Here is a 15,447-nt window from a genome sequence, read left to right on the forward strand (position 1 = left end):
TGCCACAGTCACAGCAACACTGTGACACTGTCACAAAGAGTGGCCATTTTGAGTATGTGCAGAAAGAATGACCCAGTCACCACTCAGTCTCATCCTAGTTATTGAAAACAGACTAACATCCTGTATTAGCTTAGAACAATGGAAACTGAACACTTCTGTACTGGTTTACAGCCATTATACTCTGGCCTCTTGATTCTTGCAGTGGACATCTGGATATGTAGGGTAGTTTCATCAGAGGGCGTAAGGAAACAGCATCTCAAAAGTCACTTGTATGCAAACACTGAAATGTTTTTAAGAAACCTTTTATTTGCAAGAGAATGAGTAGAGACCAGAAGAACAGACACAAAAGCTTTTAAGGAGAGTATCATACAGGCTCAGGGAGCTCTAACAGGGAATAAGGCCACATAGAAATGTGTTATTATTAAAACACTCTCTAGACACTCTTGTATCCATTTTACTTATTATATGTAATACTTGGCAACGGGCTCTGATGCTTGAGCCCTGGTGACTATCTACAGCCATTAAGATATTGGTACATCTTTATTTGGCCTTTCCACGTCTTCCTTGGAATTTACTATGCTTATGGTAGTAAAAAAACCAAAACCAACCAAACAAAAAACCCCACCCACGGCCAAACCACCATAATTCTGTCTCCTTGTTTTTTACAGTTCCCTTCATAACATCATACAACACAAAACTCATGTTCACTGGTAGTTTAAACACCACTCCAGGTACAAAGTGAACTCCAGCACACTGCAGCTCTGGGTCTACTCCAAGGGGAAATACACAATTTCATTGCAGAGTTGGTAACAGCATCAAGACTGATGCATTGAATCTAGTCTTAACATCAGGTCCGGGCATTTCACGAAGATAACACAGAAGGCTGTAGGCCAGGTACTTTGAAGCTCAATGACATCCTGAATGGGATTCAGTACTTGAAATCAGGAGAACAAGAAAACTTAAAGCTGCACCCTTGGTTGCAAGAAAAACACAGGCCATAGGAAAACTTAAGAGCAGTGAGCTACTCATTGCCACAGACCCCATTAAGACCTGTTCATTTTGAACTGGAGTTATGTTCTCCAGAATGTGTACAGGGGTTCCCAGTTTGGTATCCATTTGCAAATGTACTAAAACCAACTGATCTCTATTATTCAGTCCTTCAAGTCACTACTGGAAAACTTTAACTATCACACAAGCCAAAATAGATGCTGAGGCAGTATTACCCAAGGTGGTGACAGTTACCTGCATCTTCCTGCTCACTTCTGCAGTCCGCTGCATGCTACCCTTGCAGCTGTGTCCTTTAAACCAGGCTGTTTCTCCTCAGTCCCCTAGACCCTTAATCAGGACTCACAAAGAACTGTGATAGAATACTATGGAGAATTTTCTAATGGCCCTTAGCATCATTCTGTTATCTTGCAGATGTTTATAGACAAAACATTTATATTCTAGTTTTTCTGGAACATACATTTCATTACTCTGTTTCACATCACTCGTATTGCAGAAAACAAAATCACAAGATCAAGTACAAACACTCTTTCAAATTGCATTTAACCTCAGTCAATTATTCCAAACACATGTAAAAGTCAACAGCTAATTGGTTTATGCATTGTATCACTTGGTTCTTCTAAAGACAGAAGAAAGAAGAATTACTTACTTAATTTCTCTTGGCATGAATTTTTGTCGCTTTTCCCTCCATACTGGCTACTGGAACAATACCTTCTTACTGCTCAAGACCATATGAAAAACATTTACTCATTATCCTTTTAAGTCCAGTGTTAGTTTGGTATTGCTTTATGGCTCAAACACTCCCATTTTTTTTCCCTACACACCTGTGCCCTTTCTTACTCCTCTTTAACACGGTCACCTAAATTCATACAATTTCTTCTCAAATTTCAGATCATTAGCCACGTAGTGATTTAGCTGAAGTGATCTGTTGCTATGTTTCTGTGCAAAAAAAAAAGTAAAAATTAATAATTCACACTTGCTCCCTAAAAAAAAACTTCACTGAAATCCTTTTAGACTGCAACATGCTTCTTATGGCATCCTACCAACAAGTTTTCTGAACTCTTGTTGTCATCTTTATTTTGCTGTTCTTCCTCCTTTACTTCCTATAAATACCGATTTTTATCAGTTCAAGTTAATCTTTCACAAGCTGCCTCCTTCTTCCATCTTTTTAACCAGCCCAATCAGCTCTTGGTCAACATTAAATCAAGACAATCATCCATATTTATTATCAAGAGCTTTCCCGTACATCAATAAATTCTTGCATAGGAGTGAATGTCCCACGCACCTTTCTCAAAAGGTATCTGCTGTAAATGAAGGATTTTATTTGCTCAGTTCTTATGTTTGATCATTTGTTCATTTAGCACTTGTATAAAACAGAAGTAAGTTTCACCACCGTACCCATTTTTGGTGGGCCTGTCACAATACCACCCTTACCACTCCGTAGACCTCCCCCTCTTACCTTCTTCACCTAAAAATAAACACACACGTCCATAATACAATACATTCTCACTTCTTCCCTGACCGTCCTTACTATGCCCTCTCTAATCAACATTCCTGTGGGATACGCTGTTGATGCCATTTTGGCTACAGGAATGATAGTTATTCCTTGACCTGGAATACAAACACAGCAAACACAGTGACAAATCCTGTTAATTGTCAAGTCTTAGCCTGTAAACACAAAGGTAGACTCCAAACCAGCTGAAAGCCAAGGTAGGAGGGAAGATGCAAGGCTAGGTTTTGTTAATATTTAAGTGTCTATGAAAGGAGCCCAGGACACTGTCACCCTTCTGTCTATACTCTACCCTATAGCAAGGTTAGAACCAAGGCTTCAAGGTGACCAAGCACGACTTTCTGCCCAGTTCATTTCCACCTTTGGTTTTGGCATCACTTAGCAAGCCAATCACCTAACTGAGGAATAGCAACTTCACATCTGATGTCAACCAGCAGTACGACTTCACATCACAACCGCTATCTTTAAACGATCCCTTTAAGGGTTATTATTAGCAAGCTGTAAGTTATTATTAGCAAACTGATAAAACACTAATGACCAAGTTCTCTCACGCAACAGCTTGTCCATTTCCCCAATTACCACATAACCGGTAACTTTTCCTATTTGAGTTATTCCAAAATGGATGAATAAGACCAAGGAGAATCATTCCTCTGCCTGTTACTTCAACCTACCAGATTTTGGGGAACAGCACCTGGCAATCACCCATTTCAACCCTGGCCAAGGTTACAAAGATTTTTGCTAACTTTTCAATTTTTCTGAAGACAGAAAAATAGACATGAAATCCACTGGCTGCTGCACACCAGTTTAAAATGTTAAACTCGGGCCAAATCTGTTAAGCTAGGTTCCTGCTGCTAGATCCGAAATTATTTAAACCACCCAACCCCATTAAGTGAATTCTTGCTAAGCTGCTACTTCTTCAAAAGGAAAAAAAATAAATCTCAGTTTCTTAAGAAAGATTTTACCTCTTACATTTCTTGCTCAATGCTATTTAATGCTACTAGACTTTTTGCTAGCTGGTCACAGTTACCCTACTCTTTAAATCGCACTACAAATACTTCTACCTGCAACGAGAAGAGGGTTGTGGCTTTATAAACCTGTCCCAACTAACTCTGTAACTCTTGACCAACACAATTTCTAAAAATGAGGTGAGTTTTCTACTTGCAACCCTGTGCTGTGGGAGAATTCAGACCTCAGCAAATTTGTCTTGCTGTCTTTGAAGGAATCCTAACAGCAAGGAGCTTTTAACAAATACACTTGGGAATGCACATTTTTTTTTTAAAAAAAAAAAATCATATATATGATATATATCAATTCTAACTACTGCAGAGTGAGTCAGGCATCCAATCATGGGTGTTTAGTACAATTTTAGATGGGTGCAGGACTGGCAGGTAAGAAGTCTGGCCATATGGAAGACTGCATGCTTTTGGAGCTCCAGCTTCAGACCACGTGGAATCACCTACAGCATTTAAGATCATACTCTGACTCTGTGTTTAGGCACCACCTTTGTTCCCTTAAGTTCTTCTAAAATCACTAGCCAATCAGGGCTCAAGCAAAGGAATGCTATCATTATGTGTTTAAGTTAAAACACTGCTCTTTAGAAAGAAATGCTGGTGGACAGGGATCAACAAGGCAGGAGCTCAAATACTAGATTCACAAGGGTTTTATTGCTGTAATAGTCAGTCTAATTTCTGGATTTTTTGATCAAGTATTTCCTTACATTGAATTTCTTTAATACTGCAGTATCCACATCTACATGGTAACAGTGCATGAATGTAACATATAGGCAACACTTAGACGAGAGCTACAACAGAGGCAGCTGCAAAAATCTAAATCACCCATGCAAAAAGCATATGATCTATTTCTTCCATACTCCTTCCTATGAAAACAGCCTGTCTTTTTAGTATCTTATCAACTAGCCCTGCCTTTGGGAAATATTTTAATAAAGATAAGTCCTTTTAAAAATAAAAAAATACAGCCATGAAAACAGATCTAGGCAGAAGCCTGCTTTCATTAGGCATATTAATATTTCAATCCCAGCAGCACCATCTAATGGAGAGCTCAACAATTTTTCCCCTTCTTTAACGTGACAAGCATTTTATTTTGGAGGTGTTAACAACTGATACTTCAACACATGGCCTACTTAATACTCTATAAAAACTGATTAGCTACAAAAGAAGCCAAATCATTTCTCCATAGACAATAATCACACGGTTCTTTCTCCCCACAGACATTACATTCACATACAAATTTACTGAATATGACCAGGATGTTTGTTTAACCAGGAGTGAAGATTTTAGTTAGAAATACTGTAAAAATAAACAGCCAAAAAAACCAGTAACTGGGAAGCAGCAACGCCAGCTTAAAAATAAAGCTACCTTAAGTGTGTTTAAACTTTACCTCTGAAAGCAAGAGAGATGTCAGTACCTCTGAAGCATAAGGAATATTGACAAACCTGGACTTCAACCATAGCAACATAAGTCACTACCTACATCTGCTTAAGATGAAGTATTCCAAGACATCTTCAGGTTGCACTTCTGCTACAAAAGATGGGTAGCTAATTGTCATAAACATCAATAAAGCATGTAGCATGATGACTCTCGTCAACTTCCACGATTTCTCTCATTACCATTTTCTCATGCAAACAAACATGACAGAACTTATGTAAGAAACAGATGTACAGTAGTAGTATTTTTTCCTCATTGCATTTTGTCCTCTTTGTTCTTTATTTAAATCACAACACTGCAAGTAAGGGTTCAACTACTTTGATCTTTTCCAATTAACTTAGCATATGGACACTCTTGTTCTGGCATAACTGTCTTTTTATACATAGCTCAAAGGACTTCCAAAGTCTGTCTGCCCTATCCCATCTCAGAATAGTCAACTAATACATTGAGAGTTCATATTTAAAAAAAAAACAAAACACAACACCAAAAGTCTTAATAAATAATTCTGCAAAAATACAGCACCATCCTTTGGCTTTATGTACTAACAGCTTTATTTACACAGAGGACGATTCAAAGCTTCTTCCTCATTTATTTTGAGAGAATCTCCTCAGCAAAAATATACAGAATGCAGCAAGTGGGTATTTATTTGGCTGTCCTAAATCTTTATTTTTTTTTTAAAAAAAGACACCACACAAAACTAAAAACCCCAATGCATAGATAAAAACCAAACCAAACAAACAAACAAAAAAAAAGAACCACCACAAAAAATAACCAATAGAGTAAATCCCCCAAATTGCCTCAAAATCTTACTGGCAGCCAAAATACTGGAAGTTGCACGTCTAAATAATCCCTTCAAAATGAAAGTGAAGTTTTCCAGAATTTGTAAGAAGGAAAGAGGAATAAGGGAAATCAGCAGCTATTTTTCAATACCTGGAAACAGAAGTACAACACACAAATAACAATAAACTTGTTTTAATCTTCCTAGAGATTGCCAAGAGCATTCTTCTGCACATGCTCCAAGAAAGCATCAAAACACCTTGCTGTTAACACAGACAGAACCCCCCCTGCCAAACAGTACGAGCAGTGCAACAGCAATACCTACTAGCTGAACTACAATGTGTGATCCGTTGGTCTTTCCATCACATACTGACACCATAGGTGAGCAGCGAGATATATTTCCTAATCTGAAATATAGCATGCTAAGGTTCTGTAGATAGAAACATGAATCAACTTCCGACAGAAAACAGACAGAGAAGATACATAGTGTCACTTGAAGTCAGCAATATTACTAACCTAAAATGAAGTTAGCTCAAATCCTTTCTTTTTTTCCTCCCAAAATGCAGAGTTTTAGAAAGCAATGAAGATACTACTGTATCAAAGGGTTCCAAAACTGCTAGAGATGTGCATATGCAAATGAGCAGCCTTCATTTATTTAGGTATCCAACTTCCTTCTCAAACTGTCAGCCAAACGGTAGCGTTCTGAAAACATGGTATTTTACACTACAAGCACTTTACCTTTGGCACCTATTAAACAGAACCGGTATCCTAATCAGGTTCAACCATAACAGTCATAAAACAAGAACATTCCCAAGCAAAAGCACAATGCTCCTCTCAAAGATGTTGTGCTGAACATAAAAGAGGACAGTGAAAAGGATGGAATGAGAGAGCAAGTGTAGATTTAAAGATACATGTACTTCAGACAACAGCAATGTACACTGCAGACTACCTTTAGTAACCTGGAAGACAAGAGCCTGTTAGTTCACCTGAAATGGGAGGTGGGATGGGGAGGGAATCAAAGAAGCAGGTAGCTACAGAGAGGTCAAAGAAGAGTGGATTTGCATATTAAAATTAGCCAGAAGTGTAAACGTAAGTACAAGCCTGGAAACAAGTATTTCAGTACAAAAGTGATCTAAATGGAAGTAAAGGGGAAAATGCAGTCCTTCGCTATAGTGCAAGGATGAAACCACCTTGGAATAAAAGTTATCCCTTAGCAACTCCAAAATTACAAGAGAACTGACTGAAACCAGTTCAAAATAAGCCACTTGAGGAATCAGAGGAACCAGCTTGAGAAATTAAGAGCATTTATACTGTTTGGCCAAACAAGACGAAAGAGAAGCACAGCATGGACAGGAGCATTCCATTAGTAACTGAAGAGCTTAAAATGCCAGAAGAGGAGTCAGTTGGGATGGTTTAAAGGAGAGAACAAGTTGAATGAAAAATGTAAGGCTATACTTCCTATGCAAAATAGAGACGCATATCTGCAATTCGTTAAGTCAGAAGTGACAACACTCAAGGCAACCTACTCTCAGAAGGTTCCTCTCTGTGGAAAGGCAGAGGGCACAGTCAAACTGGTACAGTACACAAGAAGTCCATTATAAAAACCTCTAATAACTGTTCTAATTATCACTCTCAAGTACATGGATGAGCTTACAAAATGAAATCCATTCACGTTGCCATGATCTGGTCTATAAGCTGGGCTTTGCTATTAGAAAAGTTACTTTAGCCACATTATCATGTAAGCTGGTTCCGCAGAGTAAGAAAAAAAATTGTTACTTTTCTACAACATCCAAAGCAGCAAGTTGGGAACAAGCACGAGCACCACATGAATTCTGTCATGTACCCCCAGCTTCTATAGCACTGCATGCTTGCTGTACACAATGGAAGAGTGTGAACCAAATACAGTTTCCTGTCCCATGACGCTGACAGTGCAGAAAGGCACAGCACTGCAGAGGAGACCCAAGAGGATGCCTCTACACAGCACTTGCAGTCCATTTCATTTATCAACAGATGATGTTTGTACCACCCTGCTGGGTCTCAGCACCTCACCCTCATGTCCTCAGATTCTACGATTCAGGAAACTTCCGTCTTGCCAGCGCTGCTCACCTGAGCAAGCATCAAGTTCAAATGCACCAGAAAAAAACCAGCAGTGGAAGAAGCATCAGCAAGACTGTGTCTTTTTCCTCAGCCTGCTAATCGTGCTAACCACTTGACTGAGACATCATGCTTCCTCTTGCTCCGACTCTTAGGCACGCTGAGTTTTGATTATTCTTGGCATAGCAGAAGAATTTCAAGAGAAGGAAGTGACACTACTCTTAACAGGCCTGTGGCTTAATGATGAGAATACTCCCCAGGGAAGTAGAAAACTTGGATTGGAATCCCCCTCCTGCCCCTGGGACTTGGGCATGGTGTCACATCAGCGCTGCAACATCAAAGCCCCTTGTTGGTGTGGCCCTAACTGAATGACAGTACACATCTACAGGAATGAAAAAAAACCCCAGCCTCCAGATTTCCTAGATGCTTACACTGGTATCTTCAATGGACTATCTTCTCTTTCTTGACTGATGTCAAAGCCAGAATGAAGTGGCAGCCAGGAAGGTACTTCTTATCTAACAGTAGCATCTGCAACATGCTTTTCAAGACAGACCAACTCAAAATAACTTTTTGCTGGACGTCTAAGGAAGCTGGAAAAACTCAGAGCATTTTGAGCTTGTCTTGAGTGGGCACATCTTATATTTACAAAGATGTTTTTCATATTAATGCAGCAACCACAGACAAAAGTTCGGTATTACCCCAAATGTTAATTTTTTCTAGTTATGAGCTTCCACATAGTCATCATTAAGGCATGTAAAACATGTTTCACGACTTTTCACTAGTATTTCTGACTGAAGCGTTTGCTACATATATTTTATGTGAAAGGATATATTCACTTCAGAGCATTTAAACTATACTACAGAATTATGAGCAATTTGTATCAATGTAAATAATCTACAGAATGGTTCCTCTAAAATCAGAGAAATCTCTTTCATGAATGGTCATTTTACGATACTATGTAAAATAATACTGGAACTACAAAACATTCCAACTTAAAGCAGTCCTGCTATGCCCACCGCAGTTCTAATTTCTGCAGTTTGCAGAAATTCAATCTTGATGTTGAAGTACACAACACCCCAACTTTCAGTACCAGAAGGGTGCCAGGGATGGAGACCACCACAAGTGTCCAGTACTGAACCTCTGCATTCGTGAACATGTTGAGACTTTGCTTCCAATGCTGCTCTTGATTAGATGAACTGCAGAACTTGGAATTCTACTAAAATCACACTTTACACATGCAGAGTAAAGCAGCAGGGAAGAACAGCAGCATAGGAATCAAAGGCTTAACATTTTTGGGGGGTGGAGAGGATTAGTGACCTACAGTTGTATGTAATTTGAGAGACACCTACCCTGTTAACCTAGTTACAAAGCCAACAGTCAGTAGCAATTGACTTCACAGTGGCAATGATTCTTTGCTGTCAGTGCTCCAGTAGACAAGATCAGGAAGAAAACACACACCTTCAAAACTATATAAATATACATACACACAGACATCCCTCTCTCTCTCTCACAATTCCCAATATCAAATAATCTTTTGCCTTATTTTCCCCCTAAGTTCTAAGATCTTTCTACTGTATACTTCGCTTACAGATTTTTTAAGGGCTTTTTTGTCTTTATTTCCTTTTCCTTCCCATTAGAAGGGTGCATCTCTTCCTACTTTGCAGACACCTAATGATCTTTCATTGCAAGTTGCATCCCTTACCTCCCAATTCTCCAGTCCTTTCTCTTTCTACCTTAAAAGAAGAATGCATAGAAAAAAATGAAATGTTTGTGATACGTCAAAGCAAACATATACTGACTTTAAACTATACATTTCTGAGCGTATGGGCTACCAGCAGGCAGAGCTGGGAGACCAGTTATATTCTCTTTGCCAGACCTTCACTGCTGTAGTTTGTCACCACTTCACTACCACAGGTTAAAAAAGTCTAAGACAAAACCTAGTGGGACTACAGCATTATTTCTTGTGCTACTGTCACACCTTCATTCTGTTGCACAAAGTAAAAAACTCTCCCTCCCTCAGCTTCTTTTCCCCATACAACATCCTGAAATTTCCCATTTCACTCTGTCCCACCACCTTTGGTGTTCCTGAGCCATATGCCAAAAATGCCAGGAGGTTTCAAATACAAGCATCATATTCTGAAAGTACCCACCCGCAGGCAATTTAAAAAAAAAAAAAAAAAAGGCGCCTTGGCAATTCTTTAAAGGAAACGTGCACAAAAGCACAGACATCTGAAACTGATGTGTAATGAGCAGTCTTCAGACATCATAAGATTCAGCACCTTCAATTAAGAAACACTATTATAATAAAATAAAAAAACCTAATGAAATCTAGTTATTGCATCATCTAAGATATCAGAGATCAAAATGTATTATTCTTGCAATAACTATTCCTACAAAGCCAGTTCAGCATACTGGAGTAGATTTAAGTCATTCCTATTTTTAAACTGTCTTTTCATCTGCAAAGAACTATGAACATCTACTTATCAGTGTATTTATGTTCCAGTGGTTTAACAACAAAAGTTTAAATTTAAAGATTTCTGGCATTTTTATTTTCAGCATTGCTATTTCTACTAATAGAACAGCTGGACTTCAGCAGTGATAAAAACATGTTCTTCTTCTTTCACCTGAACTTTTCATTATGGACACGATCAACGCAAAGATCCAAAATACAACAAGATCTTGGAATCATTTAGAAGACAAATGCGTTAGCATGGACTGGTAAGACTTCATAAGCAATTTTTTTGTCACTGATGCTACTAACTACTGCCATCTTACACAGTTTTCCAAGGTACCAACAGTAAAAATGCTTGCACGATGATCAAATGCTCCGAGTCCATACAAGAATGGTTTCTCAAAACTGGTATCATCAAACTTAATTGCAGAAGGACTTCAGGAAAGCCTAAACTGAGTTATTTAGCACCCTCTTTTGATTAGAATGAATTTGCTTTGTTACCGAATGCACTTTCCTTTTCTATATTCTAGGTCCAGCTATTATTGGAAGCTTTTCATCAAAGTCTTATTTCAGTAAAACACCTACCATTTTCATGCTGGAACAAAGCAACTTTTATAACCTCATAGGGCCGTCTGCTTGCAATGCTCAAACTCAAGATACATCAGTGTTTCCGTTATCAAGCTTTATGACAAGGGGTTTCCCAGTTCAGCTGTAAAAAACTCTGATTCAGTCCAAACGTTCAAGTATTTCTCATCTTAAAATAAAAACCCTCTCCCCAATCACAATAAATAACATTTACATCTACTGCAATCCATACACTGTGTGTACAGATGGCCATTTATCGACACCTTTAGCCAAACAACTTGTTTTAAAGGAGGAGATATGGTATACGCTATGATCTCTCTAGCTCTAACTCTTAACAACCAGTGTAGCCTTTAAATCCAGGCTTCTGTGAAAGTCAGTAGCTATTCCAAATACATATTTTTACTATTTCAAATCACATTATTTCATTTGTCTAAGCTAAATACTGCTAGTACAGGTTCACATCATACCCTGAACTCCTTTCCGGGCTACAAACATAAGTTCAGGTAAGCGCGCAATAATGCTATGTGTGTTCTACGGGACAAACCTGCAAGGAAAAATACACAGAGCTACTGAAGAAATAGTAATAATAAAAAAAAACCCAACCCGCACAAATTACAACATCCAAAGGCTCAAGAAGCTAGAGAAGTCACTGACCCAAGGAGACTGTGCATTTCAAATTGTATCGTTGGAACATCCCACATTTTACTACTAGAGAAAGAGGGAGAGGGAGCCCGTCCCGATGCGGGGTGCAGACCCACGGAGGCACGCACAGCCCCCCACGCCACCCCGCACCGGCGGGACGTGACACGATGCCCCTCAGTATGAACATCGCTTCTGTTTTCCCGCAGAGAATTCAAACCTCAGACACCTGAAGATACAAATAAATCAAGACGTAAATGCCTTACCTTCCTATTTTACAAGCCACTGCAGTTCTCAGATTATGAGTCAGTCATAGGTTCATCTGCAGAGGAATGACTCAGTATAAACTTTTAAACACTCGTTATTTTTCCTAGCCGGCAACGCGGTAATTAATTTAAGGCGTTAAAACGCGGTGTGTCGCGAATCAGCGCACAAAATGAATGGCGTGAAAACAAAACACTTTTCTTTCCGCTCACGCCAGGCAGGCGGGCTTCACGGCGCAGGGCCGCCGTAGGCAGAGCCTCCGCCACAATATAACTCCTCCGGCACCGACCAGCGCCGGCCCCGCACCGCCGGCCGCCCCAGCCCCGTGGCCGCTCCGCAGAGCGCAGCCGGAGCCGCCGCAGAGGGCGGCCGAAGGAGGCGCAAACTCGCGGGGCCCCGCGCTCGGCGCCCAGGCGCGGCGGCTGCTGGCAGTGCCCCTTTAAAGGCCGTCGGCCCGCCCCCAGCACTGCATATGGAGGGAGCCAGGAGCGGAGCGAGGCTTCTGCATTCAAACGACACATCAAACGCCGCAAGCGCCGCCGCGCCGCCCGCTGCCGCACGGCCCCGCTCCGGCCCGCCGGCCGCCTCGCCTCCCTGCCCTCCCCGGCACGCACGCACACACACACCGCGGGGCGCGGGGGGAAGCCGAAGGGGGGTGGGGTGGGGGGTGGGCAGAAATAAGTAAGCGAAAAGGGGGCACCTGCGAAGCCCTGGAGTGCGAGTGCGTCCGGGCAGGCAAAGTCCACGCCGCCCCCGCCGGAGGCTGATCTATCTCCGGGCACCGGCCGCCGCCAAGGTCCCGGCAACAGGCTGCGGGTGAAGCGCGCTCGGCCCCTGCCTGGTAGCAGATGCCCAGTATCAGCGCCGCGCCGCCGCCGCGCTTCCCCGCCGGCTCCGCGGGAGCACCCCCCAGCTCCCGCCGCCCGCCCCGCCGCGCCCCCCTGCCCGGGGAGCCCGGGCGCAGACAGGCGAGCCCGGCCGGTACCGGAGCCCCGAGCGGGAGCCGCCGCCACGGCGGCAGCGAAGCGCCCTTCCCCCCCTCCCCCCGCCGCCTCGCCACCGCGCCGCTCCCCGGGGCGCGCCGAGCCCCGCGGCCGCCCTACCTGCAAGCGTGCGAGGGGAGCGGGGCGGCGGGCGGCAGCTGGAGCCCGGCGAAGGCGACCGCCAGCCCGACGGAAAGTCCCTGCCGCTCTGCGCCGTCTCCCCCCCGCCCCGCACTTCCTCTCCCGCCCGCTCAGGCTGGAAATCCCCGGCGAAGCCCGCTGCTCTCCCGGCTCCTCCTCACACACGGAGGGGCGGGCCCGGCCGAGCCGCTCAGCGCGCAGGCGGGAGCCGGGGGTTGGGCCTGCCCTGCCCGTCTGCCCCGGCTGCACCTGATGCCGCCGTTACCCTCCCCCCCCGGCCCGCCGCCGTCGCGGGCACAACCCCGGGGTGAAGGGGCCTCCTGCTCCCAGGCGGAGCCCGTCCCGCCCGCCGGCCCTCCGCAAGCGGCGAAGGGGGCGCGGGGTGGGCTGTGAGGAGACGGCGCGTCCCGCTCGGGGAGGTGGGGGCGGCCGGAGGGCGGGCGTTGCTGCGCCGGCCCGGCCGTGGGGGCACCGGGGAAAGGGCGCGGGCGATGGCGGCGGGACGCGGGGCGCCGGCGGGGCGGGATCGGCGCGGCGGAGAGCCGCTCGCATCCCCTCTCCGCCCCGAGGGACGTTCGAGCAGCCCCGCGCAAAGAGTCGCCTCGAACACAATAGCCTTTATTAAAAAAAAAAAAAAAAAAAAAAAAAAAGCCATTGGGAAAAAGAGGAGGGAGGAAAAAACGCGGGGGGTGGGGGTGGGGGAGAGGAGAAGAGGGGAGGGGGAGAAGAGTCTGGAAAAGATCAGCGAAGAGCGGCGAGCCAGGGCCGTGCGCCCCCCGGCGAGGCCGATCGCCCCAGGGGCCCGGGCCGGCTGCAGGCGGCTGGGCTTGACCGTAGGTGGCAACCCCGATCGCCGGGCGAGGGGAGCGTTCCCTTCCCCGGGGGCGCGGAGGGGCGAGAGGCACCCGGGCCCCTGCTCAGGTGGTGGTCCCGGCAGTGGGGGAAGGGGGGCGACGGCGACACCCGATAGAACCTGTCGCTGCGGTCGGTCGGATTAAATAAACGCCTGTCTCGGGCTCCGCTGGTACCGCGGCATGTCCCGATCGGGGCAGATGCTCGGCCGGTACCGGCAGCCTCGTTGCGCCGGGGCAGCGTTGTGCGGCTCGCTGTGTCCCCGCCGCCGCACCGCGGGGGGCGGCTCTGGCGCAGGAGCGGCGCGGGGGGCTCGGCCGGGGCCGGGGCCGGGGCGGGGGTGGGGGGGGACTCGGCCGCAGCCGGCGGCAGCGCGACCCGGGGTCGGCGGGGACAACTCCCGCAGAGGGGCCTCCGGAGCCCCGGGGGCAGCGGTGGGGCTGGGGGGCCAGGGAGCCGGGAGAGCCGGAGCTGTAAGGAACGTGCGGAACTGAACACGGAGAAATGTGTGGTGTTTGGCTAATTTCAGTGGGATGAGGTCACCGTCCTTTTTGGACGTTGTTTATCAAGGGATCACTAGGGAGGAACAGTTGGATGTGTGATCCTGAACGGACGAGCTTTGCGTCATAGTTGCCGCTTACAGCATCTCCCCACGTCCTGCAATCCATCCTGACCCTCTTCGGTCCTCATCCCCTGCATCTCCGTAACGCCCACGCTAACCAGCGCTGCAAAACCAAACGTCCCCAGCTCCGGCTGTGTCCTGACACAGCCCCTCAGACACGAAACTTGGCCCGCACTGCTAATCCCCTCCTTGTGTGCTGTTTTTTTCCTCATCCCACCTCTCTGCTTTCTCCCCCCATCTCTCCCGCCTTTCGCTGCTGTCCCCAGTAAGGGGCTGGCTTAGCTGTCAAGACAACTGCGCCTTTTGAAATGATGCTGTGAACCTGCGATCAGAAAGACAATCTAAGACCAATGTCTTAAATGTGCCCATCACTTGTTCAAGATTGCTTAGCTCTGGACCGGCTGATAGGACTGTGCACCGAGCCTGGATTTCTCCAGCAGCAGGGCTGCAAATAAGTTTCTATCAGAGACAAGCCTGCAATTTTCTTCTTTGCTACTCTTTTTGCTGTTGTGTATGTGTCCTCTTGATTTGCCTCAAAAAAAAAAAAAAAAAAAAAAGAAAAAACATAATAGGATTCCAGTGCCTGTAGCTCTTGCAGCTATATTAATGTATCTTTCCCCAAAAAGAGAAAACAAATTCTTACACCATCTAAAGGATGTTAAGCTTTTGCCCATTTAAAAATGTCTGTAGCCAAAGGGATAAAGTGTTGATTTACTGCAGTATGTACTGTTTCAAGTGCTTTGATGCTTTCTTCTTTTTCCATGTCATTGCTACAAGATTTTAAAGATTTCTAATACAATGAGATGCAGCAAGGTATGTCACCAATGCCTTGTCTTTAACTGGTTTAGAATTTTATCTTGTAAGCGAAATTTTCACTGGGGCCTGAAATGCTGTGTCTCAATGCTGCTGCTGCTGCTTAACAGCAGTGTTTAAAATACAGTCGTTGGAGGGATAGCCACTTAGAAAAACAGAAATAATGGTAAAGACCATAGAGTATATTTCAGTAAAATGGTTTGAAGAAATACATAAATAGGGCATTACATTGAAAAATTACATGGGAGCAAAGAATTTTTAAAAGT

The 15,447-nt window shown here is 44.7% G+C and overlaps 1 protein-coding gene across 6 annotated transcripts in view; it reads right to left on the minus strand.

Moving 5' to 3' along the window:
• Positions 1 to 13,028, minus strand: part of TRAF3 (TNF receptor associated factor 3) — a 71,297-nt gene extending 58,269 nt beyond the window's left edge. For 3 of the 6 annotated variants that reach the window (XM_040600930.1, XM_040600929.1, XM_040600926.1), the window contains exons 1-3: positions 12,874 to 13,028; positions 12,471 to 12,608; positions 11,773 to 11,828 (exon numbers count right to left, since the gene is read on the minus strand). The gene's annotated coding sequence lies outside the window, so the exon portion shown is untranslated. The remainder of the gene's footprint in view (positions 1 to 11,772; positions 11,829 to 12,470; positions 12,609 to 12,873) is intronic. The other 3 variants (XM_040600931.1, XM_040600927.1, XM_040600928.1) reach the window with 3 other exon arrangements.
• Positions 13,029 to 15,447: the final 2,419 nt, after the last annotated feature.

The sequence above is a fragment of the Falco naumanni genome, chromosome 7, assembly GCF_017639655.2.
Source record: "Falco naumanni isolate bFalNau1 chromosome 7, bFalNau1.pat, whole genome shotgun sequence".
Lineage (NCBI taxonomy): Eukaryota > Metazoa > Chordata > Aves > Falconiformes > Falconidae > Falco > Falco naumanni.